Source organism: Ambystoma mexicanum, chromosome 5q (assembly GCF_040938575.1).
Source record: "Ambystoma mexicanum isolate Mex_15411 chromosome 5q, UKY_AmexF1_1, whole genome shotgun sequence".
NCBI lineage: Eukaryota > Metazoa > Chordata > Amphibia > Caudata > Ambystomatidae > Ambystoma > Ambystoma mexicanum.
The window spans coordinates 902,662,647-902,679,614 of record NC_090933.1 but is presented as its reverse complement, the minus strand read 5'-3'; positions in this window follow the sequence as shown (position 1 = coordinate 902,679,614).

Genomic DNA, 16,968 nt, shown 5'->3' with positions numbered 1-16,968 from the left:
CCTCGTGCTGACGAGGCCAAGGAGTGTGCTGTGCTTGGAAGTACTGCCTTGTCCCGTGCTTTAAACATGGGAAAGGGAGACCCAGCCACACCATCCGGACTTATCATTTTGTGAGCACTTTTTTGCTTTTCTGGTCAACATTATCCCACACTCTTTTTCTTTTTGGTAATTTAGCAGTAAGGATTGGCAATCGTTTATTTTTAGTATAGGCCCTTTTTCCTTGAGAAGACGCCACTAGAACTGCCTTATTATTATTTGATGGTCGTAGCTTGCTCCCATCTTAGATTTAGGTTTAGATTAGTTGTTTATCTCACCCATTATAAAGTTCAATAAACACCCTTGAACTGTGATCACTTGTGTCTGTCTTTACTGTTGCCACCATGAGTTCCGTATATATGGTGTCAGTAGTGAGATGTGACTCAATTGAAACAAATTGGGAATCCCTACAATTTCAAAAACATAGTCATCGAGCTTCTGGCCCTTCTGCTGCCACAAAAGAATTGATAGGTTTCGATATTTGTAGCAGTAGGGAAGCTATCATTCCCAGTGGGAAACAAGGAATGATTCCTACCGATTTGGTTCTGATACCCCTCTAGGGTGTTAAATCAGGTTAGCCTCAAAATGTGGCCTAGCATGGAAGTTGGTATAGACATTTTAGCAGGTGTCATCGACCCCGATTTCCGAGAAGGTGTAAAGGTTCTCTTACAGAATCATGGCGAAGTCCCATTTGAGGTACATCGTGGGGATCAAATTGCTCAAGGAATTTTGGAAAAGGAACTATTTCTTCACTTTCAAAAAAGCAAAACAGATAGAATGGAAAGAGGTGCATTAGGCTCTGGGGAAGGTGATAAACCTTCTGACATTGAAGGCACGAAGGGAGAGGAGCCCACCATCTATCCCAATCTAGCCTTTGCCCAGCTAAACAATCCCATTCCCGCTGAGGCCTTCCTACAGGCTATTCCGGAAGGAGACGGTATAGGAAAAGGGAGCCCCTTTTTCTTCTTAAAGCAGGGGTTGCGGTATAGGAGGGAAACGTCGACTGAAGGGTTGATAAAGGCGCATTTGGTGATCCCCGTAACCCACCGAAAGGTTGTACTGGAAATCGCACACTAGCATCTTACCAGGGATCTCTTAGGACAAACGAAAACTCAAGCACACATTAGTTTGAAGTTCTACTGTCCAGGTATCCATGCCAATATAAAGACCTTTATCCAGACATATGAAATATGTCAAAAAACTAGCATACACATCCCACTACCTGTCCCTTTGAATCTCTTACCAATCATAAAAGTCCCTTTTTCACAAATCGGAATGGACATTATTGGACCTCTAGAAACATCCAGATTAGGCAACAAGTATGCCCTAGTAATTGTTGATTATGCCACTAGATAACTTGAGCATTCCCAAAGCGAAATAATAACACGCAGCACATCCTTAAACACCTCCTACTATATTTTTCCATGGCTGGGTTTCCCAAGGAAATATTGACAGATCAAGGTTCAAATTTTATGAGCAAGCGCATGGCAGAGGTCAAGAGCTACTCCATATTACGACCTTACGAACCTCTGTGTATCACCCCCAAACCGATGGCTTTGTAGAAAGATTCAATAAATTCTTAAAATGAATCCTGCATAAGCTAGTAGATAAAGACGGGAAGGACTAGGATTGGATGATCCCATGGGCACTATTTGCAGTGAGGGAAAATTCCACAGGCCTCTACAGGATTTTTCCTTTTGAATTATTTTATGGCAGAGTGCCCAGAGATGTCCTGGTCTTGCTCTAGGGAACCTGGAATGAACGAGAAGAGGCACCCCTTCCCATCTCGCAAACCACTACCGAATGCATAAAATATGAGACTTGTCCGAGATCTAGTCAGCACAAATATATGGAAAAGGCCCAAAGTCAACAAAAATCCATCTACAATAAGAAAGTAAGCTTATGATCATTTTCTGTATGACAAAAGTATTGATCCTATTCCCCACCTCAGAAAACAAGCTTGTTTCTAAATGGCATGGGCCCTATGAAATAGCAGGACAAACGGGAACCTGCACTTATAAAGTAGTCCAACTGGGCCGAAGAAAAGAAGGTCCATTTATATCACGTGAATCTCGTAAAGGAATGGAAAGAGAACCCGTCAGCCACCCATGCCAAAGTACTATCTTGTTTGGTTCAAGAAGATACAGACAACTTTGAACTAATTCCTCCTGAGTTGTCTACCCAAAAACAAGACGATCTAAAAGATGTCATCACATCCTTTCCCGATGTAGTCTCAGACAAACCAGGAAGAATCAAAGGCTTCTACCACTATATTAGAACACCTAAGGGAAAAATGGTCCATTTAAATCCCTATAGACTCACGGAGGCCTGTAAACAGATAGTGGTCAAGGAAGTAAACAAAATGCTGCAAGCTAATATCATCGAGCCTTCATCAAGCCCATATTCCTCCCCTATCATGTTGGTCAATAACCTGACAGTTCCAGGAGGCTCTATATAGATTTCGGTCAAGTCAATTCGATATCTGATTTCAATGCTTATCCCATGCCACACATCGATGAACAATTGATAATCTCGGAGCAGCCACCTTTCGATCCACCCTAGATTTAACAAAAGGGTACTGGCAGGTACCAGTATATGGGCCAGTTAAAGAAAAGACAGCGTTTTCAACACCCTTAGGACTGTTTCAATTCAAAGTCCTTCCTTTTGGCTTACACAGCGCACCATCCACTTTCCAACGGCTATTTGATAACATCTTATACCCCTATTCTCACTTCTGTGGAGCTTACATTGACGATATCGTCATTCATAGTAAAACCTGGGAAGACCACTTTTTCCACCTATATACTATTATGCAAGTCCTCATACAAGCAGGCCTAACTGCTAATCCATCTAAATGCAGATTGGCACAATCAGCCATAAAATATCTTTTTTTTTTGTAGGGAGCAGGAACGTACAGCCCCAACATGAGAAAGTGAGAGCCGTCCTAGAGCCGTCCTAGATACAACTACACCCAAAAATAAAAGAGATTTGAGGGCCTTGCTACGGTTAATAGGATATTGCTATAGGTTTACCCTACTTTTTTGGACAAAACAGTGAGGCAGACCAATGAAGTTAAGAACGCAGTACCCCAGAAACTTCATTGGTCTGAAGAGGATGATATATGTTATAACACCTTAAAGAAAACTCTGTGACAAAACCCAATCCTGAACATAGTAGTAGTAGGCTTCTCCAAAGACTTTATATTGCAGATAGACGCCTCCCTTACTGGGTTAGGAGCAGTCCTATCTGAAGTCTGCAATGGATTAGACCATCCCATTCTCTTTACGAGCCGTAAACTCTACAAAATTTCTCTGTGCTGGAATTAGAGGCCCTGGCAATCAAGTGGGCCATTATCCACCTGAGATATTACCTCTTAGGAAGAAAGTTTACATTAGTCACTGATTGTTCTCCTCTAGTTTGGATTAGCCAACTCAAAGACTCAAACCCACGTGTCATGCAATGGTTTCCAGACCTGCAGCTCTACTGCTTCACAGTGGGACACCGGAAAGGAAAAGACCAGGGAAATGTCATTTTCCTGTCCCGGTTCCCCTGTGAAGCAGATATGCTACATCGCCTGGAGGAAGGGTATTGTTAAAACCTGAAGGCGTCTCACCCGCTAGTCCCCAGAGATCTGTCATCCAGGTGGCCAGGACACAGCCATCGCTATTGAATCTAGCTCCTGGGCGTGAACCAGTGCGGGAGGACACCTGGGCGAAGGGTCTTCAGAGAGTGGAAGTGGGACACCGAAGTTTGGGACCCTGTATTCCCTTTCCCTGTAACACCTTTTCTCCATCCTACCCTGTAGGATATTTAGAAGCTCTACCCCCCCTTTTCCCACACAAACACTTTCTTAAACTGTAACAGACAACAGACTAACACCAGAGCCGTTTACCTGACATGCCCCAACACACAGGTCAGGCAGTGTCAGGCAATTGAAAATAACCATGCACACCTGATGGCCCTTTACCTTGCCCACAGGGAAAAGGTGCAGCACGAAAGCACACTTTGAGCAAGGCTAAAAGCACGAGTAGACAGCTACACTAAACCAGCAGTTCAAACGGAGGAGAAAGTGACAAGACCTGGAAGGATGACGAAGGGGGAATTATCCTTGTCCTTTTCGACTCAGACCCACAAAGCCTCTAAAAAGGGAACTCATAAAACTGGAAGTTACAGCTGGCATGCAGAGCAGCAGATATAAATGGTACACATGGGCCTCCTGCACTGATAATGCAGGCGGAGAGGAAAGCTGGCTACCCTGGTATTATCCTTGACTTGTGTGTGTGTTTGAACTTTAAAGAAAGCCCAGTTGAGGTCCAGGTGCAGAGGGGTCCAGTGCCACATGGGCGCTCATTCGAAAAAAACTGACCGGGACCTGTTTGGTTCTAGGAAAGCGTGGCATGAGGCGTCAGAGTGGTCCTATAAGGGTCACGTCATAACCCTTGTACAATCGAAAGTTTATGACCCGTTGCCAGAGGAAAGCTAGGTGAAGGGAATCCCGCTTTCCTATAAGATTGTGAACTGTGAATAATGCAATTTTGAACCCAACAGAGGGATGCTGAAAGAAAGCTAGGTGAAGGAAAACCCTACTTTCTGATGAAAATACCTGAACTGTGTTAGAAATACATGAACTGTGTTACAGAAAGGCCGTAGTGAACCCGACAGAGGGAGGCCCAAACTGCAAGGAGAAGAGAATTTGTGTTTATCATTGTGAATCAGCAGGCCTTCTAAGGCAAGAGACTTTTGCAGGGAAGAGACTTACAGGCCGATTCATGGAATAATTAGCGCGGCGCAAGTGGCCAAAAACGTGCGATTCGCAGTGGAATAGCGAAAATCGCAGTGGAATAGCGAAAATCGCACGAAAAGCAGCGCACATCGATTCATGGAAGGCCGTGCGCGAGAAAACCATCGGACGTGCGATAAGAAAGTGCGCGGCGCACGTTGGTGCACAGGCCATCTAACGGCATGCGCCAGGTCACAGCGAAAATCGCACAGTCCACAGCGAAAATCGCACATAGCGCGGCGCACGCAACAAAAGTAGGCGGAACACGGGGCGTAACACTCGGAATGGGGAACAACTTGCCAAAATGTGGGCGTCACGGGGGAAGCACAGGGTAAAAGTGCGCAGAACGCCCACACGCTCGCCTACAACACGTATTCATGGAATAGAATAGGTCAAAAAAGCGCACGCTCAAACCAGCGCACAGGCACAAACACGACCGCCACAAGAAAGCAGGCGGTAGCGTCTCAGCGGCTGTAAGAAATGTGCGCCAAAAGGTGCGCCAACAAATAGCACCCATATACTGCCATGATGAATGTCCTATACTGTGGCCCTCCAGGACAAATGAGGTGCAAAGGGGTACCCACAAACACGGACACGCTGACAAAAAATACGTGTGCGCGGGAAGTCTCACACGCGATTTGGCCGGGTACGTGGATTTCAGGGGTGCGCGGGAAGGGCCACACGCGATTACAGCAGGGTACGTGCATTTCAGGGGTGCGCGGGAATTTCCACACGCGAATAGCCTGGCCGCGTGTATTTCAGGGGTGCGCGGGAAGTTCCACACGCGATTACAGCAGGGTACGTGTATTTCAGGGGTGCGCGGGAATTTCCACACGCGAATAGCCTGGCCGCGTGTATTTCAGGGGTGCGCGGGAAGTCCCACACGCGATTACAGCAGGGTACGTGTATTTCAGGGGTGCGCAGGAAGTTCCACACGCGAATAGCCTGACCGCGTGTATTTCAGGGGTGCGCGGGAAGTCCCACACGCGATTACAGCAGGGTACGTGTATTTCAGGGGTGCGCGGGAAGTTCCACACGCGAATAGCCTGGCCGCGTGTATTTCAGGGGTGCGCGGGAAGTTCCACACGCGAATAGCCTGGGCGCGTGTATTTCAGGGGTGCGCTGGAATTTCCACACGCGAATAGGCTGGGCGCGTGTATTACAGGGGTGCGCGGGAAGTCCCACACGCGATTACAGCAGGGTACGTGTATTTCAGGGGTGCGCGGGAAGTTCCACACGCGAATAGCCTGGCCGCGTGTATTTCAGGGGTGCGCGGGAAGTCCCACACGCGATTACAGCAGGGTACGTGTATTTCAGGGGTGCGCGGGAAGTTCCACACGCGAATAGCCTGGCCGCGTGTATTTCAGGGGTGCGCGGGAAGTCCCACACGCGATTATAGCAGGGTACGTGTATTTCAGGGGTGCGCGGGAAGTTCCACACGCGAATAGCCTGGCCGCGTGTATTTCAGGGGTGCGCGGGAAGTTCCACACGTGAATAGCCTGGGCGCGTGTATTTCAGGGGTGCGCGGGAATTTCCACACGCGAATAGGCTGGGCGCGTGTATTACAGGGGTGCGCGGGAAGTCCCACACGCGATTACAGCAGGGTACGTGTATTTCAGGGGTGCGCGGGAAGTTCCACACGCGAATAGCCTGGCCGCGTGTATTTCAGGGGTGCGCGGGAAGTCCCACACGCGATTACAGCAGGGTACGTGTATTTCAGGGGTGCGCGGGAAGTTCCACACGCGAATAGCCTGGCCGCGTGTATTTCAGGGGTGCGCGGGAAGTTCCACACGCGAATAGCCTGGGCGCGTGTATTTCAGGGGTGCGCGGGAATTTCCACACGCGAATAGGCTGGGCGCGTGTATTACAGGGGTGCGCGGGAAGTCCCACACGCGATTACAGCAGGGTATGTGTATTTCAGGGGTGCGCGGGAATTTCCACACGCGAATAGCCTGGGCGCGTGTATTTCAGGGGTGCGCGGGAATTATCACACGCGATTTGGCTTGGTACGTGTATTACAGGGGTGCGTGCGAAGTTACACACGCGATTAGGCTGGGTGGGTCCTGTCACCCTCGACGGCCCCTGCAGGCAGCCCACAAAACAGGGGACTACCCTGCACACCTGCTCATGTCTCCCACCACCCCCACCCCCCCAGTCACCAGGGGCACCCTCCACCAGGCCCCCAACCATGTCTCCCACCACCCCCACCCCCCACCATCCAGGGGCACCCTCCACCAGGCCCCCAACCATGTCTCCCACCACCCCCACCCCCCACCACCAGGGGCACCCTCCACCAGGCCCCCACTCATGTCTCCCACCACCCCCACCCCCCACCATCCAGGGGCAGCCTCCACCAGGCCCCCACCCATGTCTCCCACCACCCCACCCCCCAGCAGTGCAGGGGCAGCCTCCACCAGGCCCCCACTCATGTCCCCTATCACCCCCACCCCCCCGCCACCAGGGGCACCCTCCACCAGGCCCCCACTCATGTCACCCACCACCCCCACCCCCCCAGTCACCAGGGGCACCCTCCACCAGGCCCCCAACCATGTCTCCCACCACCCCCATCCACCACCATCCAGGGGCACCCTCCACCAGGCCCCCACTCATGTCTCCCACCTCCCCCACCCCCCACCATCCAGGGGCAGCCTCCACCAGGCCCCCACCCATGTCTCCCACCACCCCCACCCCCCAGCAGTGCAGGGGCAGCCTCCACCAGGCCCGCACTCATGTCCCCTATCACCCCCACCCCCCGCCACCAGGGGCACCCTCCACCAGGCCCCCACTCATGTCACCCACCACCCCCAGCCCCCACCATCCAGGGGCACCCTCCACCAGGCCCCCACTCATGTCTCCCACCACCCCCACCCCCCAGCAGTGCAGGGGCAGCCTCCACCAGGCCCCCACTCATGTCTCCCACCACCCCCAGCCCCCACCATCCAGGGGCACCCTCCACCAGGCCCCCACTCATGTCTCCCACCACCCCCACCCCCCAGCAGTGCAGGGGCAGCCTCCACCAGGCCCCCACCCATGTCTCCCACCACCCCCACCCCCCAGCAGTGCAGGGGCAGCCTCCACCAGGCCCCCACTCATGTCTCCCACCACCCCCACCCCCCCGCCACCAGGGGCACCCTCCACCAGGCCCCCACTCATGTCACCCACCACCCCCACCCCCCCAGTCACCAGGGGCACCCTCCACCAGGCCCCCACTCATGTCACCCACCACCCCCACCCGCCCAGTCACCAGGGGCACCCTCCACCAGGCCCCCACTCATGTCACCCACCACCCCCACCCCCCCGCCACCAGGGGCACCCTCCACCAGGCCCCCACTCATGTCACCCACCACCCCCACCCCCCAGTCACCAGGGGCACCCTCGACCAGGCCCCCACTCATGTCACCCACCACCCCCACCCCCCCAGTCACCAGGGGCAGCCTCCACCAGGCCCCCACCCATGCCTCCCACCACCCCCAACCCCCAGCAGTGCAGGGGCAGCCTCCACCAGGCCCCCACCCATGTCTCCCACCACCCCCACCCCCCCGCCACCAGGGGCACCCTCCACCAGGCCCCCACTCATGTCACCCACCACCCCCACCCCCCCAGTCACCAGGGGCACCCTCTACCAGGCCCCCACTCATGTCACCCACCACCCCCACCCCCCCAGTCACCAGGGGCACCCTCCACCAGGCCCCCACTCATGTCACCCACCACCCCCACCCCCCCAGTCACCAGGGGCACCCTCCACCAGGCCCCCACTCATGTCACCCACCACCCCCACCCCCCCAGTCACCAGGGGCAGCCTCCACCAGGCCCCCACCCATGTCTCCCACCACCCCCACCCCCCAGCAGTGCAGGGGCACCCTCCACCAGGCCCCCACTCATGTCACCCACCACCCCCAGCCCCCACCATCCAGGGGCACCCTCCACCAGGCCCCCACTCATGTCTCCCACCACCCCCACCCCCCAGCAGTGCAGGGGCAGCCTCCACCAGGCCCCCACTCATGTCTCCCACCACCCCCAGCCCCCACCATCCAGGGGCACCCTCCACCAGGCCCCCACTCATGTCTCCCACCACCCCCACCCCCCAGCAGTGCAGGGGCAGCCTCCACCAGGCCCCCACCCATGTCTCCCACCACCCCCACCCCCCAGCAGTGCAGGGGCAGCCTCCACCAGGCCCCCACTCATGTCTCCCACCACCCCCACCCCCCGCCACCAGGGGCACCCTCCACCAGGCCCCCACTCATGTCACCCACCACCCCCACCCCCCCAGTCACCAGGGGCACCCTCCACCAGGCCCCCACTCATGTCACCCACCACCCCCACCCCCCCATTCACCAGGGGCATCCTCCACCAGGCCCCCACTCATGTCACCCACCACCCCCACCCCCCCCGCCACCAGGGGCACCCTCCACCAGGCCCCCACTCATGTCACCCACCACCCCCACCCCCCCAGTCACCAGGGGCACCCTCCACCAGGCCCCCACTCATGTCACCCACCACCCCCACCCCCCCAGTCACCAGGGGCAGCCTCCACCAGGCCCCCACCCATGCCTCCCACCACCCCCAACCCCCAGCAGTGCAGGGGCAGCCTCCACCAGGCCCCCACCCATGTCTCCCACCACCCCCACCCCCCCGGCACCAGGGGCACCCTCCACCAGGCCCCCACTCATGTCACCCACCACCCCCACCCCCCCAGTCACCAGGGGCACACTCCACCAGGCCCCCACTCATGTCACCCACCACCCCCACCCCCCCAGTCACCAGGGGCACCCTCCACCAGGCCCCCACTCATGTCACCCACCACCCCCACCCCCCCAGTCACCAGGGGCACCCTCCACCAGGCCCCCACTCATGTCACCCACCACCCCCACCCCCCCAGTCACCAGGGGCAGCCTCCACCAGGCCCCCACCCATGTCTCCCACCACCCCCACCCCCCAGTAGTGCAGGGGCACCCTCCACCAGGCCCCCACTCATGTCTCCCACCACCCCCACCCCCCAGCAGTGCAGGGGCAGCCTCCACCAGGCCCCCACCCATGTCCCCTATCACCCCCACCCCCCAGCAGTGCAGGGCCAGCCTCCACCAGGCCCCCACTCATGTCTCCCACCACCCCCACCCCCCACCATCCAGGGGCACCCTCCACCAGGCCCCCACTCATGTCACCCACCACCCCCACCCCCCCAGTCACCAGGGGCACCCTCCACCAGGCCCCCACTCATGTCCCCTATCACCCCCACCCCCCAGCAGTGCAGGGGCAGCCTCCACCAGGCCCCTACCCATGTCTCCCACCACCCCCACCCTCCCGCCACCAGGGGCAGCCTCCACCAGGCCCCCACCCATGCCTCCCACCACCCCCACCCCCCCGCCACCAGGGGCACCCTCCACCAGGCCCCCACTCATGTCACCCACCACACCCACCCCCCCGCCACCAGGGGCACCCTCCACCAGGCCCCCACTCATGTCACCCACCACCCCCACCCCCCCAGTCACCAGGGGCACCCTCCACCAGGCCCCCACTCATGTCACCCACCACCCCCACCCCCCCAGTCACCAGGGGCACCCTCCACCAGGCCCCCACTCATGTCACCCACCACCCCCACCCCCCCAGTCACCAGGGGCACCCTCCACCAGGCCCCCACTCATGTCACCCACCACCCCCACCCCCCCAGTCACCAGGGGCAGCCTCCACCAGGCCCCCACCCATGTCTCCCACCACCCCCACCCCCCAGCAGTGCAGGGGCACCCTCCACCAGGCCCCCACTCATGTCTCCCACCACCCCCACCCCCCAGCAGTGCAGGGGCAGCCTCCACCAGGCCCCCACCCATGTCCCCTATCACCCCCACCCCCCAGCAGTGCAGGGGCAGCCTCCACCAGGCCCCCACTCATGTCTCCCACCACCCCCACCCCCCACCATCCAGGGGCACCCTCCACCAGGCCCCCACTCATGTCACCCACCACCCCCACCCCCCCAGTCACCAGGGGCACCCTCCACCAGGCCCCCACCCATGTCACCCACCACCCCCACCCCCCCAGTCACCAGGGGCACCCTCCACCAGGCCCCCACTCATGTCTCCCACCACCCCCACCCCCCAGCAGTGCAGGGGCAGCCTCCACCAGGCCCCCACCCATGTCCCCTATCACCCCCACCCCCCAGCAGTGCAGGGGCAGCCTCCACCAGGCCCCCACTCATGTCTCCCACCACCCCCACCCCCCACCATCCAGGGGCACCCTCCACCAGGCCCCCACTCATGTCACCCACCACCCCCACCCCCCCAGTCACCAGGGGCACCCTCCACCAGGCCCCCACTCATGTTCCCTATCACCCCCACCCCCCAGCAGTGCAGGGGCAGCCTCCACCAGGCCCCCACCCATGTCTCCCACCACCCCCACCCTCCCGCCACCAGGGGCAGCCTCCACCAGGCCCCCACCCATGCCTCCCACAACCCCCACCCCCCCGCCACCAGGGGCACCCTCCACCAGGCCCCCACTCATGTCACCCACCACCCCCACCCCCCCGCCACCAGGGGCACCCTCCACCAGGCCCCCACTCATGTCACCCACCACCCCCACCCCCCCAGTCACCAGGGGCAGCCTCCACCAGGCCCCCACTCATGTCTCCCACCACCCCCACCCCCCAGCACTGTGGGGAACCTGCCAGCAGGCCCCCACACATGTCCCCCTGGCCCCAGGTCCTGACGATACACAATCATGGCAGTAATGGCCAGCATACCCAGCACAAACACCCAGGCAAGGATTGCATCCACCCACATAGTGAATGCAATCACATGACACAACCCCAATGCCAAGTATGCAAAAGAACACATGTCCGTCACACACACATACACAATGGGTGCAAGTGAATGTCAAAACCCATATCATGACATGTAACAAACCAATGAGAAAATAACACAAGTGTAAGAAAATATAAAAAATGTATTAAATACCAAAAATAAGTGAACTTTTCAAACATACAACGATGTGGCTAAGTAAATAAATGGTCCATGTCCGAGAACAAAAGTGATAAACAAAAAAACAAAGGAATAAAAAATTAAAATGAATTTGTCCAAAGCAATATCATGTCATAGGAAATTAATGAAAAACCATTACGTCATGGTGAAAACAATAAGAAATTAAAAAAATGTATCTCCCAAAAAAACAAACTATATACCGGAATGTTCCAGGGTCCATGAGCCCAACACCAAAAATGAAACCTACCACTAACTAATGAAAAATATATGTACAATAAAGTGGCCATTGTCCGAGCGGTCCAAAATAATAAAAATAAATAAAGGAAACCTAGCACTTACTAACTAAATAACTATATACAAAGGCAGCGGGCAAGTCCTGCGGCTCACTTGGTGATGTTGCTGGCCAGGGCATCATCGAACTCCATGTCGATGTCCTGGAGGCGGGACTCTGTCCTGGCCCCGAGGTCTCGCAGGGACAACCCCATGTCCACCTCAAACTCCCTGCGAGCTTCCTCGAGGCACTCAGCCCGCCTCAATGCCCGACGCATGGAGAACTCCGCCCTGACCATGGCGAGCCGCTCCTCTTCCGCCCGCTGCCGCTCCGCACCTATCCGCTGGCCAAACTCCTCCCACACGGAACACACCACCATCCCAGGGTTGCCCTGCCCTCCGGCCGATGCCTGCCCCTCTGATCTTGATGGCCCCGAGCCATGATGCCTCCCACGTCGAGCCCGCTGCTGCCTCCGACGCCACTGCCTCTGCCAGCACGACAGCATCCAGGCTGATGGAAACCACCGACGCCGTCGTGCACGTGCCCTGCCCGATGATGCCGTCACATCTTCCATCTGCTGGGGTCCACTTGCTGTGTTGTCCACCCCTGCTGGACCTCCGACTCCCAACTGTGGCAGGGATGGGATCCCCACCGAGCTGGCTGCATTGGTCGGGGCAGGTCCACAGGGGGCCCTGGTGGCATCTGGGCCGGAAGACGGCAAAGAGAACGACCGGTGGATAGCCTGCACAGAGGAGGAGAGGGCCGTCAGATTGGCCAACACATGCAGGAAACCCCCGAACATGGCCGATCCCAATTGGGCCACGTCGGCACGGTGCACTTCGTGATGACGTGCGTGCTCCTCCCGGGAAGCACGCACGTCATCACGAATCACAGCCGTGCGCATCGCGACCCCAATCAGGACCTTCTCCACGCGGCCAGGGGTTACCACGTCCGCAGGTGGAGGGGAGTCAGGTGACATGGACATCCCCTCTACCTGCGGACGGGCCTGGGACGGGGCATCCCTGCTGGTGCATGGTGGTGCACTCACAGGGTCAGGGACAGTGACATGCACAGGCCCCTCCACGGTGACCTGTGCTGCCTCCTGCCCCTGGTCCTGGACTGCACCACTTCCACCAGCAGGGATGCTCCCACCAGGCCCCATGTGTGCACCAGTGTCGGCCTCCTCCTCCTCTGTGCAAACCACCAACCTGGATGGCTCCTCACCGTCTCCCGCCGTAGCAGGCCCCTGTGGGGGCTCACCCACCCCTTCCGCTGCAGCCGTGGGGGCATCCCCGCCGCCTTGCTCCACAGCGCCGTCTCCGCCCTCTTCTTCACTAGCCGCTGCGTAGAGGGAGACAAAGGACACAAGCATCAGGCTACTGTACAATGGTCCCCTAGACAGGAAGCAATAGCAGATGAGCACCACTGTCAAAGTACACTTCTATCATGTCCGTCCACAACACATGGGTCAGTCCAGGCAAAACACACACAGTAACAGGCATGGTGCATGCCATGGACATTTCCATGCATGTCCAATGGACTCTAGAAACATTCAATGATATGTAACTCACATGCATCATGGCTCATGCATATCACATGCACACACTTCACCTCAGTCACATCCATCTGGCCCCAAACACACCGAACACAGGCGAAACAAGGGTAAGTTGGGTGCGTCACTGAATCTGTGCATTGTCACACACATGTGTCATGCATCCATGGCATGCACAAGTCACAGACACGCAGGTCAGGCACACAGACATGGCTACCATATATGTACCTGGCATCAGCACCCATCCTTCACCCCCATCCATGTCCAGGTACAGAGACTGGCATGCTCTCATGTCCAAAATCTGCATAGGGCTCCCCATGCCGCATTTCAACACATGCAACAACCATGTGGGTCACACATCACTGGTCGCACATGCATTACCATGATGTCCCTGCACACATACATGCATACATGGCCCATGGCACACATACAGGCAAGTATCATAGAACCAGCACACGGCAACATGCCCTGTCTCACACAGTAATGCTTGGACACATACCGCTCAACTCCAGACGGGCCTCCCTCTCAAGGACCTGGGCGTGGAGCGCTGGGCGTACGCGTTCCAGGACCCTCTTCTGGATGGAACTCATGCGGCCCCGGCCCCCCTCCACGAGGCGCCGGGCCTTCACAAGGGTCCTGGACCTCAAGTCCTCCCAGCGCTTCTTGATCTTCTGGACGTTGCGGGTTGCCACCCCCTCCGCATTGATGGCAACCACACAGTCGGCCCAGATCCTCTCCCGTCCTTCCTTGCTGGTGCGGGACGATCCAAAGAGGGCATCATACTGCCCCAGGACATGCTCCACCAGGACACCAACTTCGGTGGCAGTGAAGCTGGTGCCCCTCTGCCCCTCTGGCCTGGGGTTGCCACTGGTGCCAGATGTGGAAGTGCCCGACATGGCAACCCCAGAGGCAGGTGTGGGTGGGCAACTGGGTCCTGGGGCTGGGCTGTGGAGCGATGTAATCCCAGTTGGGAGTCTTCAGTTCCAGCAGGGGTGGACACAGCAACTGGACCCCTGCAGATGGCTGATGTGCAGGCACCAAATGGCAGGGCACGGTGGCAGCAGGCAGGCAGGCAGGCAGCAGCAGATAGCACGTGGGAGGCTGCTCGGGGCACTGGGGGGCAGTAACTCGGCCTTCTGGGCAGGAGCGTGGTGTTCCGTGTGTTTTCGGGTGGCCAGCTTGATACGGAGTGATTTGGCACGTGAAAATCCTGCACGTCAGCGTGAAATCCGAGGAAAGGCCCTTAGCGCGTAAGCGTGTCAGCACGCATACGCGATTCTATTGGACCAGAGTCCCTCAGCGCGTAAGCGCGTCTGACGTGACCCGCACGGGCGTTCCCCACTCAGCACGTGATGACGGAACACATGTGGAAATACTGCACGTCAGAGTGTCATCGCGTGATTGGCCTATGTACGTGTATTTCATTGCGTGTAATTGGACAAAAGTGCCCGTACACGCGATTGGCCTATGTACGTGTATTTCAGGGGTGCGCGGGCACTTACACACGCAAGTACGTCAGCGCACCTGTATGGCTGCTGCGTGGGAATTTCCACACGCTATTGGAGTGGGAACTAGATTCCAGGGGTGCGCGGGTCACACGCTCGCCTAGAACACGCGCAAAGCATTAATTTGCGCACTTTTCAAATAACAAGCCAGATGCCAGGATGAACATACCGTTCCTAGCAGCAGTGGCAGTGGGCTACCAAAGGAGGAGGAGGAGGAGAGTCAGGGCCAGAATATTCACACCCAGAACCAGCCTTTTCGGGATGCCTGATGACCAGGTGTATGGAAGGTACAGGTTTCCACCACACATAATACTGGACCTGGTGAGTGAGTGGGAGGATGACCTCACATCACCCACCCTGTGCTCTCAAGCACTCAGCCCCCTGGAGAAGGTCCTCAATGTACTGCACTTCTTAGCCACTGGATCATTTCAGCGGACAAGTGCCATAGTGGGTGGGGTGTCACAGGCCACCCAGTCACGCTGCCTACACCAGGTCTTGGACATCATCACTGCACGCCCATCAGTCCGCAGGCACATATACCTGCCCAGAACACCTGCTGAAAGGCATGCTGCCGCCCTGGATTTTTACGGAGTGGCACGATTCCCCAAAGTGCTAGGTGCCATCGACTGCACCCATGTGGCTCTACGTCCCCCCAGGGCATCAGAGCACATCTATAGGAACCGCAAGCACTGGCATTCCATCAACGTGCAGGTAGTATGTAATGCCAAGGGAATCATCACCTCAGTATATGCCAACTATCCCGGGTCCACCCACGACAGCTTCATTTACCGAATGTCCACCCTATGCCGGGACATAGATGCTGGGCGGCATGGCGATACATGGCTTCTCGGTGAGTATGTATGCCACTGCACATGCATGCATGTTGGATACTGAGCAAGGTCACAACCCCACCAATGATACCAATCACCACCTCCACAGGGGACAGTGCCTACCCTCTCAGCCCCCACATGATGACGCCAATTCGGAACCCCACCACGCCACCCGAGGTAAGATATAACACAGCCCACATTACAACCCGGGGCATAGTGGAGCGCACATTCGGAGTGCTAAAGTCACGCTTTCGCTCCCTTGACCGTTCTGGCGGGCAGCTGTTATACGCTCCCCCAGTAGTGTGCAGGATCATAGTGGCAGCATGTGTCCTGCACAACGTTGCAACACGCCGGGGCCTGCCCGTGGACATGGTGGTGGCCCCACATCCCCAACCACATGCACAGCCGCTGCGCATGGGAGGGGAAAGGGCACGAGGGGAGGCAGCCCGTACACAGCTAGTGGCTAATTACTTCACATAGTATTCACTCCCCTGTGGAGTGCACACTGGCCTGGCACATTCCATCTGACAATCAATGATGACTCAACCTGACACTGATCCTGAATGTCTGGAGATTCAACCGTGAAAAGCATATCAGCCTGAGATTGTTCACCTGGAAGTGTTACAATGTGTGCATCCCTACCCACACTCAACACCAATGCAGTTTTGTGAAGGAACACATTCAAGCAGCCAAAATTAATACCCACTTGCTAAATGCAACAAGAGGACAGTGCCATGTCACCCAACCCATCCCCAGCACCGCCACACAACACACCGTGCCATGTCATGCTATGTGCAGGTAAACAAAGTAATCCCCACAACGTGACAAGTGTTGCGATGTACAGTGTCCCCAATTGAAACTTCCTACACCTGAAATGCTCACTGTAATGCAGGACAAACAACATACTTGAGCACGTACTACCATAAACATGACTTCAGTAATGTAATAAATCAGTTGTCTCACCACCTGGATATGCCTGCACTCCCACCACTTCCAACTGAACAGTGTTGGTGCCATGTAGAGTTG